Source organism: Streptopelia decaocto, assembly GCF_964273445.1.
Source record: "Streptopelia decaocto genome assembly, chromosome: 1".
NCBI classification, from domain to species: domain Eukaryota; kingdom Metazoa; phylum Chordata; class Aves; order Columbiformes; family Columbidae; genus Streptopelia; species Streptopelia decaocto.
Window position 1 is genome coordinate 60,797,758 of NC_138663.1, and position 27,884 is coordinate 60,825,641.

Consider the following 27,884-nt stretch of genomic DNA (forward strand, 5'->3'; position numbering starts at 1 on the left):
AATATTTTTAGAGAGGAAAAGGAAGCATCCTCTCACTCACCTGCTCATTATCAGTTTCATTTGTGCAATGGGCACAAGAACCCTAATCTGTGATCACTGGGCATACAACAGTGTCTGTACAGGTCAGGGAGCCATTTATTAGAGAAAATACCTCTTAGGCATGTGCTTGCAACATTGGCCTAAAATCCTGTGCAAACCTTGTTCTCCTCCATTGCTAGCTCGCCTCAGGAATGTTTTGGGTGGTCAAGCACAGGGTGTCAGGGCAGAGCATTGGAATCAGTCCTGCTTGGGCAGCACCTGAAGAAATTGTCTATAACAGAGCTAAAAATAGATGTTGGTGACAAAGCCAGCCAAGTGCTGCTACTCAAACACCTCATTGTAAATTCACACAGGGCCAGGGAGAGGCTGTATGACTTATGTACAGCCTTGAGCAGAGGACAGCAAAGAGACACGCTATACTAAACCAAGCATAAGCCAATATCCATAGCACTTCACAGAGGACAAAAATGCCCATGTTTCTTGTTTTGGGCATGTTTGTGTCATACTCCAGATAACCAGTGTGATTATGTTTTTATGAACACTTACAGAAATGCTACTCTATTACTTCGAATCCTACAAATGGGAACTATTTAAAAAAGGGAGAAATATATATTTTAAAATATAAATTGTAAAATATGTGCCAACCCCTGTGCAGACACAGTTCAGAGTGGAAAGGGTTGAAAACTGAAAATCAAAGGTGTTTGCAAAGCAATATGAAGCCACAGCAATAAATGAAGATGAGGCACATCATGCTTCATCTGTCAAAAGTAGGGCATCCTCCTAGGGACATCGCAGAAACATAATTTTCTCTATAACAGGTTCCTTATTTAAATGGGTTGAAGGCCTCTTTGGATACACTTGTTTCTGCCTATTCTGATAAAAGCAAGAGCCAGGGGGACTATCTCAGAAGACCTTTTGAACAGTTACAGTAAAATGAGATTCTTCCCAGCCCAGGTGTGCACAGCCCTGGGGCTTCAGTCTTTGTTAGATTTTATAGATGCAGCTGTAATAATAATTATAGTAACAGGTATTATACTGGGGAAAAAAAAAAATACTACTTAATGATTAATTAGTTGTTTGTAGTTACAGAGTCACAATCTCAGATGTACTTCTCCTGACATGTATTGCGCAGTGGACAAGATAAAAAATAAAGATGGGAGGAAAGGAGTGAAATCCCTTATGCAAAGTTGCAAACTGCATGAAGCGAGAAAAATTTAATTGGTTCTTATGCCTTTGCTCTGCATCCAGAAGTATCTTAACATCCCTCTGGGAGAACACTTGGTTCTTATAACAGCTACTGCTGATGCTGTGATGTCCAGTTTTGCATGTCCTTGAACACAGCAGAGCCACCTTTGAGATGTTTCCCAGGGGCATAAGAGAACAGTCTTATTTCCTTGCTCTGATTGCAGTGGTCACGGCTGGCATGGAGCTGCCCTCCTCATCCTCCACAAAGGCTCTTCAAGTGAAGTGAACAAAGAAATAGTGACAAAGAACTCCGGCTTGGTGCAGTGCAAGCTGAAAAGAGCAGAGCAGCACTGCTCTGCTAACACTGTCTGACATCCCCATCATGTTAGCTCCTCTCCATCACTCCTGATTAGCATGCATCTTACTGAAGGTGCTGGGAAAGTCACTTTGCAATAACATTACTGCATATGAATACTAACCTGAAATGAGAGGAGCCTTACAAAGGAATCTGCTAATCTGATTGCAAAGGCCTGATGTGACAAAGCCCCAAAGGACGAGGAAAAGACAGGCAGCAGTTTACATGCACTTTTTCCATTTCCATCCTCTCCTCTCTCTCCTTCTCTACATTTTGTGCAGAAGGGACAAAAAATAACAGACTTGGATTAAATTCTATACAATCCACTGCACTTCCTGTTATGCTGGACACTTAGGTTGTGACTGCAATGGATAAGCAATAGATATACTAAATAATAAAAAAAAAAATCAATCCTTGGTTGTTCGTTGCCAGGAGAAGTCCTGAGACTCTAGTTTAAAGTAATTTCAGTTGCATAGCCTATCTACTGCTGTATTACCTTTTCCCTGCTCTTCAAAGTTATCTCCTCCAAGGGGCTTATTTTCCATTAGGTTATGGGCCTAATCATGAAATGGTAATTCCTCAGGAGCCCAGATAATGCTGATTATCTTCTAATGAGATAAAGTGCCTCTCATCTCTAGGTCACTGCCTTGAAAACATCTCCAGCTCCTCAGTGGCTAAAAGTGATCACAGTCTGTTGATGACAAAATATGTTAATGGTGGTGGTTACTGCTTCCACAAATCAAAACACTTAAAGGAAGAAGCTAGATGAAAATATATAACTTAGGAAGGGAGGGCTATGATTTTTATCCTTAATTTCTGCTGTTTTTCAGCAGGTCAGCAGCTCATCTGAAATAAATTCAAAACTAACCTTCAACCCAGGGCAAATATAAGCCCAGTAACAATTTTTGAACACATCTCACCTGTATATTTGTTAAGAAATTATATTAGGGTGAAACTTGTTTTTTTTTCCACAGTATCATACCTGTACTGAATTAAGCATCAGTAAAGAAATTCAAAATGGAAACAAACAAACAAACAAAAACTCAGTAAAAACGAAAAATTCATTTAACACAATTCCATCACTTATTCATTGGGTTTTGTATGTATTTCTATATGGTGTTCTGACAAATCAGTGGAAGTCATGCAACACATAACATAAAATTAAAAAAAAAAAAATCAGGATATCTCATTTCATAATAAGATGTAGAAACAAGTTTTTGTTCCAAGCTTAAACAAAATGAAATAAAAATTTCCTAGTTTTCCATGAATTGAAAACTATATTTCAATGTCTCTAATATTTGCATGCCTTCTTCATATGCATATACACAGATATATGTACAACTAAAAATATTTTTGAGTCTCATTGAAAAAGTTGAAGACCAGGGTGTTGACGTGCTGGATATTATACAAAAGCAGGCACAGAAGCTGAAGTATAAACTATGTAACTACCATCTCCTTACTATAATCATTTCTTTCAAGATTCATATTTAAATTTATATTCGATGTAATTGTGCAGTGAGCATGGTTTCATCAGATGGAAAAAAGAAATCTACAATTTTAAACCTCAGGAAAATGCTGAAAAGCTGTACTATTTCCCTGTATGGAGCACAGATTTGCAGTCCAATTTTATTCTGTTCCTCATCTGGGAGGAGGTCGCTCAGCACCAACACCCAGGCTGTCTTTCATGCCTGCTGCAAATGTGCCTCTCCAGATACCTGGGAACAACGGACCCTTGTAAGGGTTTATGCCAGGTGAGCAAGGGCAAGAAAGACCCTTGTAAGGCAAGAGGGGAGCCCTCCACTCTGCACAGCCCAAGTGCCAATTTCCCTGCACTGCCCTGTTTCAGGAGCACAGCTCTATATATTGATCAGCACAATAGAGCTGTCCACCCACGTGGTTATTAATGGATAATAAACAGCTCAAGCACCCACAAACAGCATTTTTCTTAGTAAACACCAGCCTGGAATCAATTAAATAACAAGAAGGGCTCTAAGAAGTACCATCAATTGCAAAAGTTATTACACTCTCAGGATGTTTCGCTGAAAACTCCCACACACAGGAATCGGATGTCAAATGCTGCTGTGTCTCAATCAGGAGCTTTGAGCAGGGTCAGTGCTCCTTGTGGGCACTACGCGGTACTGAGTTGCAGCCCTGTGCAGAGCGATCAGCTCCCCAGGTTCCTCCCTGTTTAGCAACCTGGACTGACTACTGTGTGATCTTCAAGAGCGAGAGAGAAAACTAGAACAGCCTGAAGGGAGAACAGAGAACAAGGCACAAAAAAAAATTATCAACAACTGGCTTCCAGTAAGGAGCAAACCCTGTTTGCTGGCCAAAAGTCCCCCAAATATTGCATATCTTCCAAGGGAGGTATGAGCAAACATGCACTGTCCTATTTTCACTGCTTCATTTAATAGGTTACTGTTGGTATATGTAAAAAAGGCAAGGATACCAAAATAGCGAGAAAACTCAACTGATTTTAAGACCTATGCAACAAAGAACTACATAGATATAACATCCATGTTCAGGAAAAAGCAAGACAAATTTTATTTTCCTGGTTGTTTTACTTAGCAATAAACAAGCTATTTTAAGTAGCCCCACCTGTGTTCTGTAATGTAAGGCAACTTCCATCCTGGCTTCATCACATTTCTCATACTGAGATTGTAATGGGCACATCAGAATGGAAAGGTGATTGACTTCAGGTCACGAGTCTACAGCAAGAGGAAAATGTCAGCAAACCTCTTCAGCAGAAGTGAGCAATACCAAGCAGGTCTCATTTCCCTTGTGTCCATACTTCTGACATAAGAAACAAATAGTCCAGAAGTTTCAGAAAGAGTTATAATACAGGGAGAAAACAAAACACACCCAGCTTACCTATACTTTCGGCCAAAAGGACAGAGGAGCAACCATACAAAATAATAGAAAAAAATATTCTACTTAAATTAATAAGAACTTGCATGGTAGCTGAGCAAGGACTTTAAGTATGCATGTATGACTGTGAGTATGTAAGTATTGGCTGCAGGTTCCCTGTGTAGTAGGACCACAGGTGAAGGATTAGGTAGAGGACTGAAGAAACATCCCTAGTGTCTAAATATCTGCAGCTGCATTGCCAGAGCTGTCTCTGCCTTCTGAGTGCTGACCAGAGAGGCTCCCTGTTCATTCCTGAGCTCTGCTGAGACCCATAAACTCATAAAACAGTATTCCACTGCCTGTCTGGCCTGAGGCAATACATGTTCTTGAAGCAAACCTCCCAGCTGGGCTCTGCTGAGTGATCCACTGTTAGTAGTCCTCCCCCATGACCATGGCACTTGAGCAGAGCATGTCAGTCTGGGCTCCCATGCCCCTGGAGTGATGAATGCAGGACAGTGCCTCCCAGCCATGCTCCACACTGGCAGTGAGATCCAGCCATCAGCAGTGTCTCCTCATATCTCCTAGCTGAACTTTTCCTCCTTTCCAAGAACTAATTAAATCAGTCTGGAGTAAAAGAATGACTTCTTACCCACTGGATACCTGAAATTAGGATACTCGGCTGGGGCAGCAAATACCTGTGGATGCCTAGATTTTAATTGGGCCACCCACCAGCACTGACTTTTCCCCTTTCTTTCAGTGCTTCAACCACAAATGTAGGTGGTTGCTCTGTTTAGCCCAATAAGCAGAAGAGCTTTAGATGAATGAGTTGGTCTTACAGGTTCAAATGGAAATTGGATGCTTGAATCTTCTTGGACATGACAGATGGGGATGCAAACCAAGGTTTTATGGAGCTAGGCAAGCATTTCTGGACCACTGAAGTATTGCTTCAAATCTGAGAAATGGGCAGCAAACTGGGACAAAGTTGCAGCAAACTGGGACAAAGTTGCAGTAAACTGGAGCAAAGTCACGGCAAACTGGAGCAAAGTCACGGCAAACTGGGGCAAAGTCGCATCAAGGAATACAAAGTAGAAGAAAGTGTTCAATTTTATTAAGCACTCTTATTTACCTCACTATCTCCAGTCAACCAAAAAAAGCAGCTCCTTCCCAGCAAATCAGCTTTCAGGTCTTCTTCTCCCAGGAACTCAGCTCCTGAAAAAGGGAGCTTTTCAGGATTTCAGGATTCCCTTTTTTTGAAGGGAAGCGTGCCAAAAGGTCTGGCACTGCAGTGCCTAACTTCTTATGTGGCTCTGAGTTTATTAATGAGGTAGATGGATGTTTTGAAGGTCTGCATCTGAACATGTCCCAGGAGGTCCATTCCTATCCATGACAAATATTGGGAGCAATTCAAACCCAACAGTATAACCACAGCAGTAGCCTAGAAAAAAGTTAAGCTTTCTTTCAGTGCTCCAAGAAAGCAGTATATTCCTCATGACACATTCATCATTACAAATGTGTCTGCAGCTGAAAATGATCGTTGCCTGCTGTTTAATCAGAGAAAAATGCATTGCAACAATAAATCATTCCCTTGGAGGAGTTTCACAGGCAGCTCTCTCAGCTGGGGACCCCAGGCTGCCACCCAGGATGCTTCGCCACCTGTCCAATGCTTCAGGCTCTTGAAATCAGGATCCAATGGGGTTTTTTCTCTTCAGCCTTAGAAGAGGGATGTTTTGTATGCAGCTCTGCAACCCGCTTTGCTAGCCAATCACAAACACAAGGTAGGCTAATAAGAACTACAAACAGAAACAGGCCTGATAGTGGAGATTATGAATCAAGTCAGGTTTCATTGCTCAGCACTTTTTTTTTTCTTAAATTAAAATGAAGCTCTTGATCTCACCCAACTCTTCCCAGCCCTTCCACCCTCTTTCCTCTTCTACCTCGGGGAAAGATCTACTGGCAACCCTTTGCCTTGTGCTGAGGGGCACAGGCTTCTGGAGTCACAGAGATGCCAGCGGTGGTGCTCTCACTGTGCAAGAGAATGCATTTGAACAGGAACTTGCTTCCCTGTAGGCAGTTATCTTCCTCAAAAAACCAGTTTCAGAGGTTATGAGGCCCCTATTCATCTTTAGGAGTATCTGAAACGGGATGCCAAAACAAACGGAGGTGGATTCTGAAACCTTTCCTCTTCTGAAGTCACAGCATGCAAATTTTAGAAAATAGTGCGTTTAGGTGATTACTAGAGTCTTCCAGCTGAGATGTTTTTTGGATGGCACTAATTATTTTAGAAATAAAACAACAGTTCAGGCAGAGACTCAGATAATCCAAAGCATGTACTGAACCTTCTTTGAAACTTAATCCATTTGCAAGCTACTCGTTTTACATTAGATGAAGGAATGTTCAAAAGAAATGTATTTTTAATACTGAGTTAGATTCACTGCACAGTAAGAAAGCATGAGGAGTGTCATTCCAGAATGTCGTCTCTGTGGTTTTAGGTTCACCACCTCTCCATATTCCTAGGAGCTTTCCTCATCTTTTTCATGGTTAGTAGAAAACAAAGAGGAGGATGCTTTGAAAACAACTCAGCATGCAATTATAGTTAAAATCTTCTTATAATCTTTTTCTTTCATCTCTGGGGAAAGTTGCATGGATGCATCTCTGCGTAACCTTTGGAACTGTCCTATAAAATCTCAGTGAAAAAAGAGTGAAATTGGGCAAAATAATCTGTTTCCTGTGCAGAAATCATCACTGATACTGGTGAGATTCAGAATTAGTGTTCTCTTGTAACCAGCTATAACCTTATTCAGCAGTGACTTGGTCTGATACTAGTTTGCCTCCATCATTTGTCTTTATCATGGCAATTTGCTGCTCTTTATTAAGCATAACTAATGAACATTCACATAAACAAGAATCTACAATATGTTTTTTTCTATCATGTCTCTAGAACTAAGACTACTGCTTAGCAAATCTTCAAAGAAGAAAGCTGGCATGTGAACCCAGGGCCTGTGTGCCCTTCAGTATAGGGAAAAGTACCAGAAAGTGAATTAGGATTCTTCCCTCAAAATCCTGTCATTTGAGCTCAGATGACAAAGTACAGACTCTTTCAGTGCTGGAATGAAAAATACATATTTGAGTCAAGCAAAGCTATTTGTCTAAAGTTGCTCAGAAACTATACCTGGGAAATAAGAAAGCCAAAGTTTTAGAATGAATAATAGAAATATTTTCATGAAAATGTCAAAAAAAAACCCAAATTTTGAAAAAATCACCTAGATTTTATTATAGTAAATGGAAAATGTAATGGGAGGAATGAACAAACAAACTTTTTTCATTTAAATAGATTTTGACAGGTTGTCTAGTGATACATCATTTTGTTTAACCTAATATTTTTATTTTTATAATTCACAGTAATTTATGAGTTAGAAAAAGTTACTGCAGAATTTTATCTAGAAAAGACTAATATGATCACTTAATCTGACCTTCTGCATAAGACAGACAATGGGATACCATCAAGTGATTCCTACGGCAAGTTCAGAAATTCCACTTGAATTAAAATATATTTGATAGAAAAACTTTCTGCTGAATCTTGAGACAGCTTAAAAAATCCTGGTTTAATGACAGCAGTTGCTAGCAGATATAATCCACTTCTCTAAAAGTCTCTTCACTGATTGATTATCCTTATCTTAAACATTTGCCATTGATTTCTGTTCTGAATCTGAATAGCTTCATCTCCCAAACGTGAGAGCCTTTTTGCAGTTATTTATGCCTTCAGAAGGTTAAAATATTGTCTCTTGGTAAATCTGTTCCTCTTATAGGCACTTATCTACTGTGAACAGGCACCATTTACCTTTAAAGATAAACTAAAAAGTCTGAATGTCATGAGTTTTTGTACTAAAGAAGATTTTCCAGGACTCCAATATTTCTTGTAGCTCTTTTCTAAACATTTCAGTTTGCCAATGTGCTTTCTTAAATATGAAATAGAGCTGATTGCAAATACTGTTTTATTTGAAACACCTTTTCTCAATGAAAGCCAAAGCTTTCCATGGAAACTTATTGATTTACAGGAGATTTCTTAAGTGCCTCAGAATTAGGCCAACGATGAAAATACTTTCCAGGCATGTGGCTTACACATGTACAAGTCATACCAGTTCAAAGCAAAGATCTTGAATCTTTAGTTCCTGTAATATGAGGGATTGACCTAATCACTAAAACAGCAGTGTTCTACATTGCAGTTGGAGTTATTGCAGTTTTTGTAACTCAGTGAAGCTTAGACCCAAAATAAGAAAAATAGTAGTTCATAATGTGTCACGAAATACCCCTCCTGCCACCACTCTTGATGTGAAAATCTTGTATTCAAATCCCTGATCCAAACCCAGCAAAGCAGGTGTTCTTCTGAGGGACTGTCCCAAAAGACAAACATGCTTAGGCTCTGCTGCAGCACTTCCATGGGATGGGAGTTTCGCGGTGGCAGGGAAAAGAGGCAGCTGTGGCTTAGGAACATCAAGGAGGCTCAAATGCGCCAGGTGCCAAGATGTACCCAGGCTTCAAGACACCCTATGGGGCACTCAATCCAGCCACTTGAATTTAAGTCCATGATGGCCCAGGGGAGCAGTACCACTACTTGTCACAGGTTAGTTTGACTTCCTTTGTGTTCTCTAGCTTTCACACAACAAAACTCAAACAATTTCAGTTTGCAGGACTAAAAACAATGACTATGCCTTGAAACACCCTGCAAAAACAGATTTCCTGCTTTTCAGATAATCTTGGTTTCAGATACAAAAGCTGTAGAGAGTTTTGCTACATATGGTGATAACCACCTCTGCTTCTGTTTGATCTTTATTTACACAATGACTGCATAGATTCTTTTCTTGCTACTACATCATCCTTAGAGCTCATGTTGCAATGATTATCCACTCTGATACTTCTGTCCTATATCTCATCATGCTTTTTAAAATACAGCCTTCTTCTTATATAAATATCACCTATAATTTTCATTCCTAGATGAATAACCTTGCATTTCGCTGGATTAAAAAAATATGTTTGTTGTTCAGCTGAGCCCCCTATGCTGTCATCAACCTACAGCTTTGGAAAGTTTCCGCACATCTCGTCCTCCCAGCTGGAGACAAGATTTCCACAGCAGATGTGACTGAGGAAACAGAGCAAAGGGAAAGGGAGAAGGACAAAGAGGATGAAAACAGAAAAACTAGGGAGATATGCCCTTCCTTACATATAGAAAGGTAATTCTGAAAACTGCAGTGAAAAGATTTCTAGTTCTTAGTCATCTATCAGCTATCTTTCCCATTCAGGAAAACCAGACCCTGAGAAATGTGGAGCATCCCACACCTTCTAGAGTCCCATCTCACTCTGTAAATTGGCATTAATACCATTCATCCCTTCTGCTGCTTCAGTCCCTCATACAGGCAATCAATTTTGAAAGGTAGTCATGTCCTTCTCCCTCTCTCTGTGACAACAAATAAAAAGCAGTCCATCAGGGAGATTTTATATGTCTGTGTGTGGGGTTGTCTATGTTTTCCCAAAATACAGATATAATAACTGGGCCTCAGGCAAAGAGAAAGTGAGACAGAGAAAGAATATGTGCCTAAAGGCACTTAGCTTCACAACTTATCTAGGTCCTGCACAACTCTTCCAGGTAAAGGTATGGTTCAGCTGAATTGTTCTATGCCCAAGAACACACGGTAGTCAGGCTCTTATTTTTCTGAAGCACAGGGGGGCATTTCATGGTTGGTTTTTTTTTGTTGTTGTTTTGGTTGGTTGGTTGGTTGTTTTGGTTTGGTTGTTTTGGTTTGGTTTGTTTGTTTGGAGGTTTTGTTTGTTTCACTTTTTGTTTGTTTGTTTTCTTTTGCCTTTTAACTACTATCCAATTTGTGTTGTGTATTTTAGTACTTGGTCCAACCTCCTAATATAGACCAACTTTCCTGGAAGAATGATAGGAACTAGTGAAGTGACTGTCTCGTCCTAGGCAACATGGATGTACAAAGGAGCCTTTTCTGTTAGGCCTGTACTTTATGAAACTCTATTCCTAACTCCCCTTAAAGTGCAGCTTTTCAAAGATGTGCATAAGCAACGTTGCAGGATTACACCTTATATGTACCAATTTGCCTGTGGAGTTTGTCTTTTCAATATACTCACATATAGTGTATTATCTGCAGTTCATCAGCTTGAATGGACCTCTCCCATCGGTGTCTGTTTTTCCTATTTATCTCTGGATGAACCCAAGGGATTTATTCTCCGAAGCTTTTTTTCCCAAGAAAACTTACAGCTTCTAACCAGCAGAGAGTGATCCCTTAAGCACTTATTGTGCTGTTTAGGCTCTCAAATTACCCTCCCATTGCAGAAGATAGTAACTTTCTGTCTTTTTTTTATCTGAAGACCCCAAAAAGTTTTTCATGGAATGCAGTTTCCTACAAAGCTCATTTTTGCCAACTAGTAACAAGTTTGGTTTTTTTTTTCTCTACCTTTAATTCATCTGCCCAAAGACAAGGGACTTCCAGGGCCCAGAGAGCACAGCCCAAAGGAGCAGGCTATAACCCTCAAGGAAAAAGCATAATGTGAGTAAACAAGAAAATGTGTTCAATATGTACAAATGGTGTGACTACAGGTTGATCCACACTCTCCCAGTCTCTACTGGTAAAATGGTTTTACTTCTCATGGAAATACTTTTGTGGTCATACAGTCCGAATTTCAAAGTGATTATATTTGGGAAAACTTTTAAAATCCCAGAGTTAAAAAAATTCTCTCCAAAACTGCCAACACTCTCACCCTTTAACTGTAAAGAAAGCCCAATCTGTTGGTTTTTAAAGTTTCTAAATACAAGCCAATAAAATTCCCAGGGAAAACAGACAACTTTTATGAAAGCTATATTAAAGGGAGAGAGCTAACATACCCATAAAATTATATTTCAACAGGAAGATTCTCATTAACTCTAATTGCATGTTTTAAAAAGTGCAATATTTTCTTGGTCTCACAAACCACTGCATGTGCAAAAAGAAAATACAGAGAGCTCTGCCTTCCCTGAGGCAGTGGTCAAAGGGAGAGCCTTTAATACAATGCCTGTAAAAGACACCGAGACAGCTCATGTCAGATGAGAGTAGCTCTCTATCATCCGTTTCCCAAACCCTGATCCTCCAGTCCCAGCAGTGAGGTGGCATGGGCTGTGGATGCTGTCACACAGCTACACAGGCACAACATCATTTCACACTAGGAAAACAATCAGTGTCACAGCAGATTAACATAAACCCCTTTTCTTTTCCAAAGTGGGGAATTTCTTGATTACCATAAGCTCCAACCTCATTAAAATATCACAAGGAAAAGAATATTTCTGACATTTCCAGTGCTTTCAGTTTTTTAATTCACTCATCCTCACCAGGAGCAGTTATCAAGAGTGTGGGAGGACAACTCCTGTTAACCACAAGCAGCCTTCAAGGGCGAACAGCTCTGATCCAGGCTCTTGAGAAGGGGGAGAGACAATCCCCTAATAAAGTTAATCTTCAAAGGGTAGCATGGAGACTATTCTGAGCAAAAGCAAAGTGTGTGTCCCCCTCAAGTTTAATATGCCTCTATTCCTTGATTTTCAGCTTCTGAATCAGGTAAGAATATAAACTGAGAAGTTTTTGGTTTTGTTTTCTTTTTTTTTTTTTTTCTGTGTTACTGCTTTTGGACTCTATTGAGCAACATATCACAAAAAAAAAACGCTCAGAAAAATGAACAGTGTATGCGTTAGTGTGCATACAAAGTACGGATAAAATACTAGCAACCCTGTGAAAGGTGGGATGGCAGAAGGACAGTGGAAAAAGTCGCATGGAGCTACTAGTTTACCAGTTTGCAGTTGTTATGATGTATATGGGGAATGTTACTAGAAGAACATTTGATTTGTCTCCAGCTGAGGTGAACCAAAGAAATTCTGTTTAATTCAGAGAGATTGTTTCAAGCTTTCACAAAAGCAAACAAACAGACCAAAACAAAACAAACAAAACCCCCAAACCAAACAAAAACAAAACCCCAAAAAAACAATCAAACAAACAAAAAACCCCACAACAAACCAAACCAAACCAAACCAAAACAAACTAAACCAAACCAAAACAAAACAAAACAAACTAAACCAAACCAAAACAAAACAAAACCAACCCAGACAGGCAGTGGCTTAGGGAGAACTGTGATGGATTTTTGGTAGGAATATGATAATATGCATCCCTCCATTTAAAGCAACTCGGCTGCTATTTTTAAGCATTATATGTATTATTGGGCTGACTGAGCTACAGAGGGAGGTGGAATCCAGTCCAGTAGTATAGTTCATTGCCTCCAACAATGCTCTCCTGATCACTAGAATATGTGGGACTACATTAATATCAAACAGAAATTGCATTTTGAGCAAATACCTGAAGCTTTACCGCTTATTTTCCCTCTGGATTAAAGGCCAGAACTCTTTGAGATATTTGGTAAAAACAGACAGATTGTGCTTGAAGATCAGTGCAGGGCGGAGTGTCCAAGTTCAGGTCCCTGCTGCTCTGGAATTTGCTTCATCCTTAGCACAAGCCCCCCACAGCAAGCTATAATATCAGTTTCCAGGGGGTTATCCATTTGGCACTGTTGCACATTCCTTGCACATGCAACAAATAAGTTTTGAGCAAATGAGACCATGAACCAGACAGGTTCTGTTGCTCTCACATGTTGACATTAGCTGAGAATCAAGAGAGTTCAAGCAACCCACCCCAAGCAACAGTAGGGATAAAAAGAATTTTTTGTTTGAAACTGAAATGCAATGACTAAATAAGTAAATAGTATTTCACACATATCCTATCACACAGAGATATAGAAAGGGTATTCAGCCAACAACTACATTTATTAAGGAAAATGAAAAGTGCATATGATATGAAGTACTATATAAACAAAATGTAAAGATTGTTTCAAAAGAAATTAACTTAGCGAGCCAGGAAATCTTACCCAAGTTACCTAAATTAATTAGCTAAATTCACATAGGTATTTCTAAAATATCAATAGATGTGAACCTCTACAGGAGCACAGGCTTAATAGAAGGAGAGCACCTTCTCCATTATGGTCTTTCTTTAATCCTAATTATTGACATTAAAGTATCTCATTATATACCTTATATAATGAGGTCAAATATTACAATATAATACAATAAAATAATTTTATCAGCTGTTTTGTAAACAGACCAAGCTCTTCTCACTTGTGTCTCTAAAGTTACCCAGTTATCTAACTTCCTAATATACTAACTTAAGTTAAACTTGCATGAGCTGCCTCTATTTTTACTAATTTATGCAAAATTACTATCCGTATTTTTATCTTGTTCTGTCCCTAATGGTTTCAATATACAATTTCCTGTACTGTCATATGCAAAATCTTACACTCAGACCTACCAAAAGATTTAGGATTGAATGATAGCTCTACTAATTCACATGTGCACTTTGGCCAGAAGTACCTTCGGTCTGATGTGCCATCTTGGCAAATCTGCTCTATTTAGGAAAAAAAAAAAATCTCTGTTATGGAAGGAATTCCCAGGAATACATATTATTCAAGATATTTGCAAATTATTAAAATAATATTTTAACAAAATAACAGAACATCTGTTCTGCTCTGATGAGGCTTTGAATTTTTAAGTAATAGAAAACCACAAAAAGAAATAGCACAAACTTGTTAAAACAAGTTACTTACTTAATGAATGCCTAATGAATGCCTCTCATTAAGCAGCTAGGTCATTTCACTTTGAGTCAGTTAGCACAAAGGATCCAAGACATGTCCCCTCTAGGATCCTTCATATCTTTTGTTGTTCTAAATACACAATCAAAGAACAAAACCAAGTGCATCCAAGTCATCTAAAAATCATTTCAGAGACAACCTGTAATTTTGCTCGTCATGCATACTGAACTGCTGTATTACTTGTGAATGGAAATTTATGCATATTCAAATCCCAAATAGCCAACAGGCTTTGGCTGGTTTTTCTTTGGTCCTTTCCATTAAGCAATCATGGAAAATTTAGAAGTTCAGTTTTGCATAAGAAGTCAGATCTTTATTGATTAATGAACCGATAGTGAATTGCCAAGGTACATATGTTATCCCTCTGAAGAGAACATGCCTTTACATCATCATGGGCTAGATACCCACTTAATTCAGTGTAAGGGGCAGAGAAGGGTCCAACTTCTAACCTCCTCCAACACACAGAATAAGGACTCATTTCCCTGAAAAAATTAGTTGCTCACCTGTTTTACACTCAATTTTCACTTGTCTATATTAGGTAGATGTAATTACAGCCATACCTAAACAGGCTCCCTTTTGCAGCCTTTTTAAACTGCTTTAAACAAATGATGCTTCAGGACAAAAAAATTAAACCCAAAGAAACAAAATTTACTGGCATGGGAGCACGGGACTATTAATCCCAGGGTTGTGGGTCATACCCCACTTTAGGCACTATAAAGAACAATTGTGTATTAACCCCAGTTGGCAGCTCAGCCTCACACAGCTGTTCATTTGCTCCCCCAGTGGGATGGAGGAGAAAATCAGAAGGATTGAGATAAAGACAGTTTTATAGGTAAAGCAAAAGCTGCATATGCAAAATAAGGAATTAATTCACTACTTCCTATTGGCAAGCAGATGTTTAGTCATTTCCAGGAAAGCAGGATTCCATCATGCATAACAGTTATTTGGGAAGACAAGAACTAGAATTCCAAATGTCCCTCTTCCTTTTTCTTCTCCCAGCTTTTATTGCTGAGCACAACACCATATGGTGTGGAATATCCCTTTGGTCCATTGGGATCACCTCTCCCAGCTGTGTTCCCAAATTCTTGTGCACTCCCACTCTGCTCACTGGCAGGGCAGCATGAGAAGCAGAAAAAACCCTGATGCTGTCCTGATGATGTTCTCAACACTCTTTTCATCACAAATGCAAAACTTAGCATGGCACAAGCCATTATAGTATGGAGAAAATTAACTATCTCCATATCTTTTCAAGCCTACTAACTTAATTGGAACATAGAGGAATAGAAACTTGGATTCAAAGTTACAATTTCATGTTCTGAATCCCAGGCACGGTGCCTGCTTCTGCCTCACCTTGCATTTTCTCTGCACATCTGTGAGAGGGAAATTGAGAAACTGAGATTACAAACGTGAGCTATTTTTTGTTGGAAATGCACACATGTCATGGGAAAGCATTGTGAGCAGATGGCTTTCTGAAGTGAAGCCCCATGCAGATGTGAGCTGCTCAAACTACCCTCCACAATTCCTTCACCTCAGCCCTCTCCATTTTCAGCTGCCCCAGTACAAGCCAGAGACCACCAGAGGGGCTGGGCTGGCTGCTTATGCTTCAACTCATCTACTCGGTCAACACTGGGGCTGAGATAATTTATAATTTCTTTACAGGTTTTAATGAGGAAACCGCCACCTCCTCCCTATTTTTATTTTTTATTTTCCTTCACCTCCCCTTCAGGGACAAATTAAATATTGTTTTTTACATGCAGAGAATTGCTAATTAAATGAAGTCACCTCCCTCTCTGTATGCCCACAGTCTTCTAACACTTTCACAAGGTGTCACACAAAACAAGTACTAGTCCTAGACAACGGAAGAGAGCAAAATAAAGTTGAGCCAAATAAATGCACTTACACTCATGGGTCTCAAACAATTGATTATAGCTTATTACAGGATCCAGTGACATCTAATGAACCTTCAAGGGGATTTTAGAAAACAATCACCATGCTGTTATTCTGTGGATAGTCTCAAAAGCATGTGACTAATAGAGAAGGCACTTGAAAATAGAAGACCTCTTTTAAATTGAGTGCACTACATGTCACAAAGCTAGTAGGAGCCTTTTATCCCCACCAAATGCAAGAAAGCTGGGAAAATTTTTACCTGATAAACAACCCCCAAGCAAGTGAGATAATTACAGCTACACTTGTCTTGGGGATTACATGTGCCACAGAGCATAAGAAAGACATCCAAATGCCCCATCTCATTCTTCATTCCTACCTCTCTACTACATTTCTGAAGATTATAAATTACAGGAAACTGCAGGGAAAGGGTTTGCTAAGTCCTTCCTCCCTTCCCTCTTTAGGGAATTGCCAGGTCCATATTATGTAATAACTCCCTTTTTAATCCTCTGTCAAGGTTAATAATTTGCCCCTAATACTGAGATGATAAATGTATGAGGCTAACGCTTGCATAATTGTTCTTCCCTATCTGGATATTAAGTTCTGAAGGTGAGAAAGTAATAAGATTTTGTACATATATGGTTACAGTAGAACAGAAAAATCTTTGCTTCATCTTACATCCACTTTGGGGTATGTGCATGTGTGACAATTTACATTGTGTGTATGCATATATGTGGACACAGGCTGGTTCCTGTGTAGGTGTGTGAGTATGCATCTTTTTATGGCCTACTTTTCCAACAGAATATCTGCTGGCATCTGATAATTTATGTATGTTTATTTGTTGTGCACTAAAACTTCCAGTCACACATGGTCCTTCAAAGGCTCCCATAGCCCTGTCTGGGTTTTTTGGTTTTGTTTGTTTTTTGTTTTTTTCAGAAAAACAGTTGCGGCCCACAGGAATGCCTTAAGGGAAAGGGAGAGCTTGTTTCCAGTGTCAGTTTATATGCAATAAAACCGCTTTCTCTGCCTCACCAGAGAAATAAATCTGGAACTTGTAGCTACTCTACAGGTTGTTCTGAAATAGGTCAGTGACATGTTGACAAATGAACTGTATTCAGTCTTGCTTAATGCTAGAGCTGCAGGGAACTTCAACTTCCTTGAGAGATGCAGGATAACAAGGTGGAATTATTTGAATACTATCACATACCATATGCCCAAAATTCATCTTCACCTTCATGATCTCCTTGTATCACCTCTGACTTACGCCAATTCCCCATCAATTTAGAGAAGAATTTTCTCCATGTGGAAACTAGAGATCAACAGGTACGACTCCATCAGGATACAATGAGTACATTTAAGAAGCATCGTTGACTTGTTACAGTCTTTCAAGATCTATTGTTGCAGTACAGCTGTTTCAGGAAGTAGATTTCCGAAGACAGAGACAGACAGATGTCTTTTAAAATGTTGTGACACATCCCTCAGTCACTCTGTTAAGTGCACTTCCAGTGATATGCCACAATGCCTTGTAGAAGATCGCAATTGGTGAGTACAACAATTGTGCCAAGACTAATTAAGAGAATTATGAAAGCAGAAACTTGAAGTCAATGCAGAGAATAATTTAAACCTCAAGAGTTCTAAAAAAAGCTAGACTGGTACAGATGATGGGTAGCTAGTTTTTGCTCTTTTTCTCAAAGTTTCTTGCACTTCATTTCTCCATTTGTGCCTTAGTTAAAGTCTAGTTCAAATCACTGAAAAAAATACTTTTGTTCAACAGAACCCTCAAAATATTATCCTAAATTTCCTGACAATTCTAATTCTTCCCTTTTTGGGGTGGAGGAAAACATTGTAGGTGGATGAGGAAAAAGAATTTATATATGTGGCTACTGATTTACTGATGCATCATATCAGAGATGGTAATATTCACAATGAATTTTTGTTTTTCTCTACAATATTGAAAATTTCAAAAAATAAACAAAACACAAACCCAGCAATAACTTTTAGCAAAAGCAAATTTTCCAGCTTCCTGAGTCCACCTGGGGAGGTAAAATAATGTAATGTGAATTTGTGTCCTGCTTTCTTTTAACTAAAGGAAACATTACCTAAACCAGTATTATCATTGGTTTAGTCATAGCATTTTTCACTTGGAGATTTCAGAACATTGCCAGTATTTATTTTTCCACTGGGCTCATCCTCAAGCTCTTTCTGAATACACATAAATAAATTCCTGCCATATATACTCACTTTCATCAACAACAGTTAAATTGCTCTGGTCATAAGAGCCTATAAATTAACATTAACAAAGACATTATGCTTTCATTGCGATCATTCCTCAAGCAAAAATACTCCAAACACTCAAGAGAACTGGCCCAGGGAAAACTTTGGGGTATAGGGAAGAACAGAAGGATTTCACAGATCCATCTGAGTTCTAAAACATGAAAAGCCAAAATTTAGACCATCCTGGATGCATGTTGTAGTAATTTAAAAGCAAGAAACTTCTCTGCAGTCCACAGAAGCATTCACATATCAGCAAAAGGGTTGTGTGCCGCTTTGCTCAGAGCCACAGGAAAAGCTGGTCACAGGGTAATGGCACAAACTGCTACACATGAAGAAGCAAGACCAACACTATGGATTTTGCACCATTTCAGTCTATTGCTGGTGTCAGGAAGAGAGTTTGAAGCTACTTAACACTGCACTTTCCTTCCTTAGCCCTTGGTCTGCTGGCAGCCTAGCCCTTGCTTCCCTCAACTGTTGCTTTATCTGGAGAACAGATGAATGAAGCACTTCCCCAAAGCTGAAACAGCAGAAAAAGTATTCCCTCATCCTTGCAATAAGATGTGTGTGCTGCTGTTGTCTGTGTCTGCACTTTGCTCAAATGGGAGCTACCAAGGTTTCCAGCACAGTGAGCACAAAGAGGCCTCCATCACCCAATACACCTGACACTCTGGGATAGCCCTTGCCTACAGCTTTCTGGCTCTCCCATCCACTCTTCTGGCTTGCAGCTAAACAGCTGCACAAGAAAATAAAGACAAATGTTTTACCCTTTTTTTCCGGCAAAATGGTAATTCTAATTTCTTTTTAGTGCACAGTTATTGAGAAAAAAAATAAAAATAAAGCCAGCAATCAGTGAAAAATTCTTGAACAAAAATAAGTGACTGATTATCCAGTAAGCAGTGCCTCACAGACATAGCCATAAATAATGCCAGGATACCACTGTGACAGTCTAGTCTGGCCGGCAGCATAACACAGGTCATTTGACTTTAAGGAGTGAATTATTTCTGTGTGGACAAGTGTGTCCTCTATGGAAGAATGATCACTTTTAATGTCTCAGTTTGCAAGAATGGAGAATCCACCAAAACTCAATAGAAATTCTTCCAGGCTTATCTACATCATGGTTTAAAATGTGCCTCACATTTTAAGGAATTTTCTCTCAGGAATGTCATTTGAAATGTTCAGATTGCTAGATGGCTTCAAGTTCAGAAAAAATGCAAATAAGCTTTCTGCAGAACAGAATGCATTGCTTGCCTAGAATACCTTTCATTATTTTGTTGGTGGTAGGTTTTTTGTTTGTTTGTTTGTTTTGGTTTTGTTTTTGTTTTTTTAATGTTTGAAAAATATAACTCTCAAACTGACACATCTGCCTGACTTTCAGTCTGTGTATTTGAGGTGTGTTGTAGAAGCATATAGGGCCTTTGCTTTTCCTTTAGTCTTTGTACCACTTGGAACTGGTAACAACGTATGTGTGCTGGCTAACACTCCCCTGACGAACCTGGAGTGATCGGAATGTTTACCTCACTGGACAAGCTTCCTGTAAAATCTTATTCCTCTTACAATAAAGCATCTACCCTTGTTTGACCCCGCATTTGATGTCAAGATAATATGTTGCTAAGGATGTCACAAGCTCAGCATAATTTTCCTTCACTAGCAGCTTAAATGCAGTCAAAGGAGGAGATGGGTTCAGAGAACACAAGATCCAATTTAATTGCAAATATCTATAAAATTAGTGAGAGATAACTTAGTTTATGACTTATGAATAAAAAAGAGTTAGGATTTCAATTTCTAGTGTGGCCCTTGAACCTACTGTCTGGCATAGACATATACTTCTGCACTCTTTATGTACATGATAAGTTAGTGTAACAACACAACACCAGCCCTATCCATTTATTTTAGAAGGAACTAGCATATTTACATATCTTATATTCACATATTATGTAACAAGAATAATAAATTCAATCAATGGCAATACTTCTGTTCAATTTTCTATTTACTGAAAAATGTGAATCAACAACTACTACACTTTTTGTGTATTTCAGATAAAATAATAAAAAAAGACAATGCTTATTTTCATATGTTGCTTTGCAAACTAAAGAGAAAACCCCACATTTTTTCCAATGCAAGTGGGTTTTCTTCCAGTTTAAGGCTTCTGTCTTCAAAAGTCCCTTTAATGGGAAGTTTTGGCATCTGTCTTCATTAACTACAAAAAATCTTTTTCCTTTGGAACACAAAAAAAAATGTGGAAAATAAAGTTTTGTAAATATTTAAAATATGAAAGAAACCCCTTCAGCTGTGACAATGCTAAATAGCTTTAGGTTTTGCAATACAATTGCACTAAATAGATTCATCCTTCCTAACATCTTCTAATACTAAAAAATTGACCTATGCCAGTGAACACGGTATTGACACCATGTATCTTCAAAGAAATAAGAGAATTGACTGAGCTCTGGTTCAGCAGAGGATCCTGCGAGAAGCGTCTCCAACTCAAGTGTAACAGAGTGCTGAGATTTTTGCCTGGGAAGCATAGGAGGTCAGTGTCATGCAGGATCCAGAGTCTTTTATTTCCTTTGAACTAAATGACAACTGATGCTTCTCTAAAATTTTGCCCCCATCAGCAAAAGGCCCGCAGGCAAGATGCAGTCACTGTGATCTTCTTTACAGAAGAGGAAAAATGGTGATCTCCAATTCGAAGTACTAACAATTCTTTGGAAAACCTTCACACAGGAGATAGGCATTTTTTGCAAGTAGATCAAATTCAGGGTCAATCAAACTGATGCCTCTCCTCTGCCACCTCCCACTGTCATTGACAGTTGTTATTAACAACAATGCAATCAAACATCACAGATACTGTATTGCTTTAAACACTCAGAGCTAAAATGCTACACCATGTACTTACATTTTTATGTCACTGTCATCTTTTACATCACTCTTACTGGCGCAGCACAAGTCATTTCTCCACATGCCCACAAATCAGACAGAAAGTTCACAGGTGTATTTGTCCACTGTCATCCTTTATGTAAAGTAAGTGTAACATGTTAGCAAATGGTAGAGTGATGAGTACAAAAGACTACAAATAGCTTTAGATAAGAGCGAAACTTATGTGCTAGAAGGCTTCACCAAAGATCACGTTAAATGCATTATTCTAAGACAAAATATAGTATACTCATTAGATAGTTTCCAAAGGGAACAAATTAACATCTTAAGATGCTAACTGTACTCATTTTCTGAACTGTCCTCTTATACTCTTCCATAGCCTTTAGGTAAACTGTCAAAGCTCCTTATACAGTTGAACGTAACCAGATTCTCCAAAGGGTAAAATAGCCACAGTAGGACTCAAGACTGGATTAAAGTTTTATTTCACCTCCTAAGAGACTGCTTGTTTCATTGATTTTTCTCAGTAAATATAATTGGTTCCTTTTCTTCCCTAAATGAGATACTTCCTTTGCATCATATCTCTTCCTACTGTCAAAGTCAGTCTCTGTCCTTCTTTCCTGCCCTCATTTATTTCTTCAAATCACAGGCCACGTTCAGTGTCGATGAAGTCTAAAGTATTTTAGGACAATACAGAACAAAGATGTGACTTTGAAGGTATGAAAGGTTTATCACTATAATCTGTGTGCCATAAGATGCTATTATAAAAGGCACAAATGCCTATGACTGTGACAGTTTGCATGGCACACGAGACAATTCATAATAAATTATAACCTCTTTCTAAGGATGAAGTCATTTAGGTCAACTGGCTGTGAGTTTAAAAATAATTATAAAAAAAAATAAATTGACATACCATATAACCAAATCAGAAATGGAGTAGGGAACACAATAGGACCACTTTGCCTGCAATTCATGCAACTTTCTGAATTGCCTTGAGCTTACTTTTTTCCAATGGACACCAATTCACCTTTTTTTTTTTTTTTCCCTTTTAGAAGTGAAATGAGTTCTCTTTGAGCAAAGTTTCTTGTCTTTCCTCCTTATCTCTAGTCTTGCAACAGCATGAAAATTAATCACTACTTAGATAGCCATGCAAAAACTGTGCTGAAGAGTGTGTGCTAAGAGGCAGACTTGGTATTTCCCTGTACCAGGAGTGAGGTGATGATGGAGCTAGGTATGTAGGAGGAGTCAGCACTGATGACTCATGAGGAAGATGAGCAGAGTTGGAACACACAGCCAGCCTTTTTGGCAGCATGAGAATGTGGCTCGAAGATCTCTGACTCTCTGGCAAAAAAAAAAAAAAAAAAAAAAAGTGGACAAGCCTATGGTTCTGCACCAGCTCTGGCTCCAGCTCTCTTTTTCCCATGTGTCGAGGGTTTAGATTGCAGGGTGACAATAAAACCCTGGCAGATGCATTGTTAACCTCCTCTCCCCTCAACTTCCCCCTTTTACCACTCCCTCTCCCCCCTTCCCACCAAGGAGAGGCGATCGTGAGGAAAAGAAGGACAGAGAGAAGAGAGTTGGAAAAATTAAAAATGTTTTACTAATGCTACTAATAAGAATAGAGAAAATAATACAAAATATACAAAACCAATCTTGAAAGTCTCAGCAACTGCAGAGCCAGCACCCAAAGTCCTGGATTGGACTCTGCAGCCAACTGGAGCTGGATTCAGTCTGTCACTAGGCCTCAGTTCTCAGGGACGACCAGCAAGGTTCTCTCCTAATGTCGACCATAAGCAAAAGGGAAAAAGAAGGCAAAAAAGGACGAGATCCTCGTGATCTCCCACTTTTATATGAATTATTCACGTGAATGGGATGTTATACACAGTTGGTCAGTTTCCTGGTCACGTGTTTCTCGTTGCCCCTCTCGTGAGATGTGAATCTGTCCTTATCAACAAGTTAGCATTCCATTGCTATGTTTACCAAAACATGTATCTAGTTCCCCAGGAAAATGCAGCTAATATGAAGGCTTTAGCTGACAGGCAAATTCACTAAAAGAGAAACATGTTTTTTTAACAAAACCAGGACACCATGTCATATTCTTTTTCATTGCAAATGATTTAACTCCCTTACAAAACAGACAATCAAACCACAAAAGAGAGAAATTTTAAAGAAAGCGAACCCTACTCTGTTCCCTAAAAGCAAGACCCAGTAAAAAGAACAGAACTTACAAAACCAAACCAAGCCACTGCACAAAATTCTGTAATGTTGTATTGATAAAAAATATTTGTATTGATCTAGCCAAAGTCTACATTAGTAGCTATAAATTGTCAAAATCATCTTCATACATTTTCAGATGACCTGGATTTGGCAAGCTTGCCAATCAGTTCAGATGCATTTTCTCTTTGGACATATAAGCATAAGACATCTGTTATTCATAGGTGAAAGTGTCAGGCACCTGTGCTGCACTGATGCTCTAATCAACCCATGCAAGCCAGGCAGAAGAGCATCCAGTTATTATTTGACCAGCGTTGGAAAGAAAAAAGAATATTCTGGTAGGCCAGAGGGTTTTTCAGGGTCACCATACCTCTAGGAATGAAATGCCCAGTGACAAATCAAATTACTTGGAGTCCTTTTTATCACTTGAATGACAGGATATTTCTCTTAAAACATGGTTGTAATAAAATGGAAAAGTTTACAAATAAAAAAAGCAACAAAGCAATTGATTGTAATACTACTTTGCAATATATATGCTTCTTCAGCATCTCAGCTTTCACCTCAGTTTCTCCTGTTCTTCTGTGCTAAATTAGAATATCTCCATCTGTTAAAATGCTGTCTCTCTTGTTTTTGTGGTCTTTGCTACCTCCTTCTCTCTTGCCCTCAGAAGAAGAGGACAGCACAGATCTCCATCTTCATTAATACCAAGTTCACAGTATTCCTGCTAGAGTCATTCCTCCATTTCTTTCTGTAACTACCACCTAAAGGCTATAATCAAAAAGGTAAAATTGGGAAAGAGGACTCAAATCCACCTCTATACCATTAATTTCTGAGTGGTTACTCTCCCAGGCAAGATAATTTCCTAACATGCAGTCCTTATATTTTTTCCTAAGCTTAAATTAATTGGAATTCCTTATTCTAGTGCACATGTAAAAATAGATACTGATATCTTTACTGCATAAGTAACTCCATCACTGACACTGGCTCCTCTCAGAGTAAGTCACCTGTTAGTGTAAGAGTACCACAGGTGTAATTTGTTGCTGGTAGAAATGGTAAAATTTAGATCTTTGGAAAAAATTTCGAATGAAGGTGGAGCAACAGAGAGACCACACTGGAAAGAGGGGAGAAAGCATTTTCTCCAAATAGCAGAGAGATACAAGGAGGGTGAGCCCACAGATTTCCCCTCTGGAGGAGTATCTCCTTCCCAACTGTTGTCTTTAGAGATGGAGCTTCTTATGAAAATGTTGATCTGGAAAATTTGCTTGAACCTTCCAATCTGACCCTGTAAAGTCATGTTCAAGTGGGGATTAATTTCATGCTCTACCGGATAAGACATCACAGTCCTCAGACCAGCAATTCAGATTTCAGAGATTTCAGGTCACCAAGAAGAAGAGCATATAACAAACCTCATTAAAACCTCAGTGTCTCCCTCTGCAATGTTAATATCTGAGAGATCCAGGACCTCACCAGGATATGGTCTCCTTATTTCAAAACAATGAGATTTCCAGTTTGGAAAACCCCTATTTGTCCACAGAGTACCTCGGTGGATCACTGCATGGATCTATTCTGCCCCAGTGGTGACACAAGTCTTTCCACATTTGCCAAGCCTCTACTGTCAGTGATGGCTTCCATTAGCTATGTTGCCATAACTAATCACACTAATAAAAGCAACTTCAGGCCTCAGTTGCTTAATGGACTCACAAGACACACACAGCTAGTGATTTCCTTCATTCACTGTCAAAGCTGAGGTCAAAAATAATCTCAAGAGACCTCAAACTTGACCTTTTCAAAATTTTATGCTTGTCAAATTTTACTGTAGAAGATGAATTATCAATGCAAGCACTAGGAGAGCAACAGTTCAATGTGTGCAATACTGATTCAGATATACAGAAGTTTGTGTGTCAGCAGAATCAGAAACAGAATGATCCATCAGTGATGCTCACAATAGACGTGTCTAGCTCCCATCCAAAATGGACCCATTACTATTAGCATATCCTTGAATTCATTCTGCACTTTCTATGTGCAAGAGCAATCAGGCAAACAGTAATGTAATGCCATCCGTATTGCCTCCCACTCCTCTACAATTAACTTTCCTTTTAAAAGCCTGCTACAGGCTATATCCACTGTGAGAAAGAATTGCAAATCGTGCAGGAAACATATTTCCCCTCAGGGAAGGAGTGGGATGTAATTTTATTCCTTAACATTATAAATTATGCTTTTCTTTGCTTTAAAGGTTAGAAAATGCAGTGAAGATTAATAACATCACTGTTATTAATTATGACCCACCAAAATACAAGTTTCCACAATGAGGAGGGAGTATTCTCAGTGGGAGACTATTCTGCTGGTGAGGAGAAATGACTTAGGAAATAGCTATGCTTTAGTCAACTGACAGAAAGCAATTAGAGCTTCTCTCCAGCACTTAGAAAATAGGCAATAGTATAATTGACTCCTTGTACTTTTTGAAATAAACCAGTCAGGCAAGGCATGGGAAACAAAAACATGATACCTTGTGTCAAACCAGAGTCACAAAACCTGCAGAACAAAATGGTGGAAAAGAAATATAGCAAGACTGAGGGCAGTAAGAAGACCCTGGCATCAGTAGTGGATTAGATACCCAGACTGGCAGCCCACTTGTAAATAATAATGCAACTGTACTTAACATAGCACATGAAAATATTTCACTTTAGGAACCTACCCTCAAGTGTTATGTATTCTTTATATTTTGTGCATGTACATGCATGAGGGGACAAAGACAATTTATAAACAGGCTGAACACAGTCCGTGTGATACAAGCGACACACCTGCAGTAGACACAGAATATCATTTCGAAAAAGAGTTAGATGTTGGATCTAAAAGGCTTAGGTCCTAGACCACTGAGCATTGAGTATCATAGATACCTACAGGGAGAGGCTGTTGGGTTCTGAGGATCTTTGTACAGTTTGTAGACAGTCTGGAACCCACGAGGCATATTTTGAGTGTATATTCATAGAATTAGACAAATGGGGAATGCAAATTAAGGAATTAAGGTGTTATGCCATCAGTTTTTGTTGGCAGGCCAGTGAAAATCAGAAGATTCGTAAAGGTTTTAATCTGGAAAACATGGTGGTCAAACTACAATCCCTTTCCTTACTACAACCACTTTTTGCTCATGCTCAACTAGAAAGAAAAACACACACACACAAAAAAAAACAAAACCAAAAACAAGAACAAGAACAAACAAACAAAAAAACCCCAAACCAAACCAACAGCAAAAAAAAGTGTATGACTCAGTTTACAGCCACTGCAGAATCATCTCAGTAAATGCTTTGTGGCTTGTGGCATTTAGTTATATTTCTAGGGTTTTGGTGGTCATTTTTTCAACAATAATACAATAAAATTATATTTTACAGTTCTAGTGGCTGGTCTGTTCTTCTTGTATTTTAGGTTTCCTGTAAAGTTTTTGGGTTAAAATACAAATGCATTTTTTATTACTAGTTCAAATTCAAGTGACATTAAATACTATCTGGAACTAGAAAGCAGTGATTTTCAATTAACATTAAATAGGAAACTGTTTAATATAAATTGTTATTAAATGGGCACATTAGCATTAAATTAATGCTAAATAGCATAGACAAACATTTCCATTAGTCAAGCCAATATTAAGTGTATTCAATCTTTTACAGTATGCACTAATCAGCCTCAGGTTTCCTCAGCTGAAAGATGCTTCTTGATAAATGGACATTTATCCCATTTATGCCTTTTTAGCTACCAATTCCATCTGATCTCCATTATAAATACTCACTAGAAAAGACGTTCTTGTAAATTTTGCTGTGCATTAATTCTATGACTCCTGCCAAATAATCGTCCTTTTCTTTGAACCTTTTCTTTGAGCTTTATCTCACACGTACCATTAACCAGTCTTTGCTGTTCCACAGGATGATTAATACTTCTCCAATTTAAATGAGGGCTAACTGCTGACATAAATAAAACAATATTGCATAGGGAAGAAACAAATTCAGAAAAAGGCTAGATATTTTTAGAAAGACAACCAGTCCCATAACATACTCCTCACTTTTAGGAACTGACAGCTTCCAAGATTCAGGAATCATTTTTAAAAATGAGCACTGTGTGAAACAAAAAATGGTCATATCAAGATATTCGTTCACTGGAAAACCTTGCTACTGGCTGAATGAAAAAAAGATGTTGAGTTGCATGGGGGAAAGGGTACATCCCATGTGCTTTACTGAGACAAAAATCCTAAGAGGACTATGTGTGTTGAACCATATCTGAAACCTCCATGTTTGGCTAGTCTTGAGGAGAAAATACCAGACTCCTTTGTATGTCTGAGATTCAGAAGCTTCTCTGAAACTTTGTTTGTCGAGTATGATAAGATACATCTTGAAATCTGAATTATTTGTAATCAAAGTCTTGTGTTTTTTAGATGCCAGATGGGCCTTAAGCCATAGAGTGGACAAGACCTCTTGGATCTCTGAGTCCCATCTCCTGCTCTCAC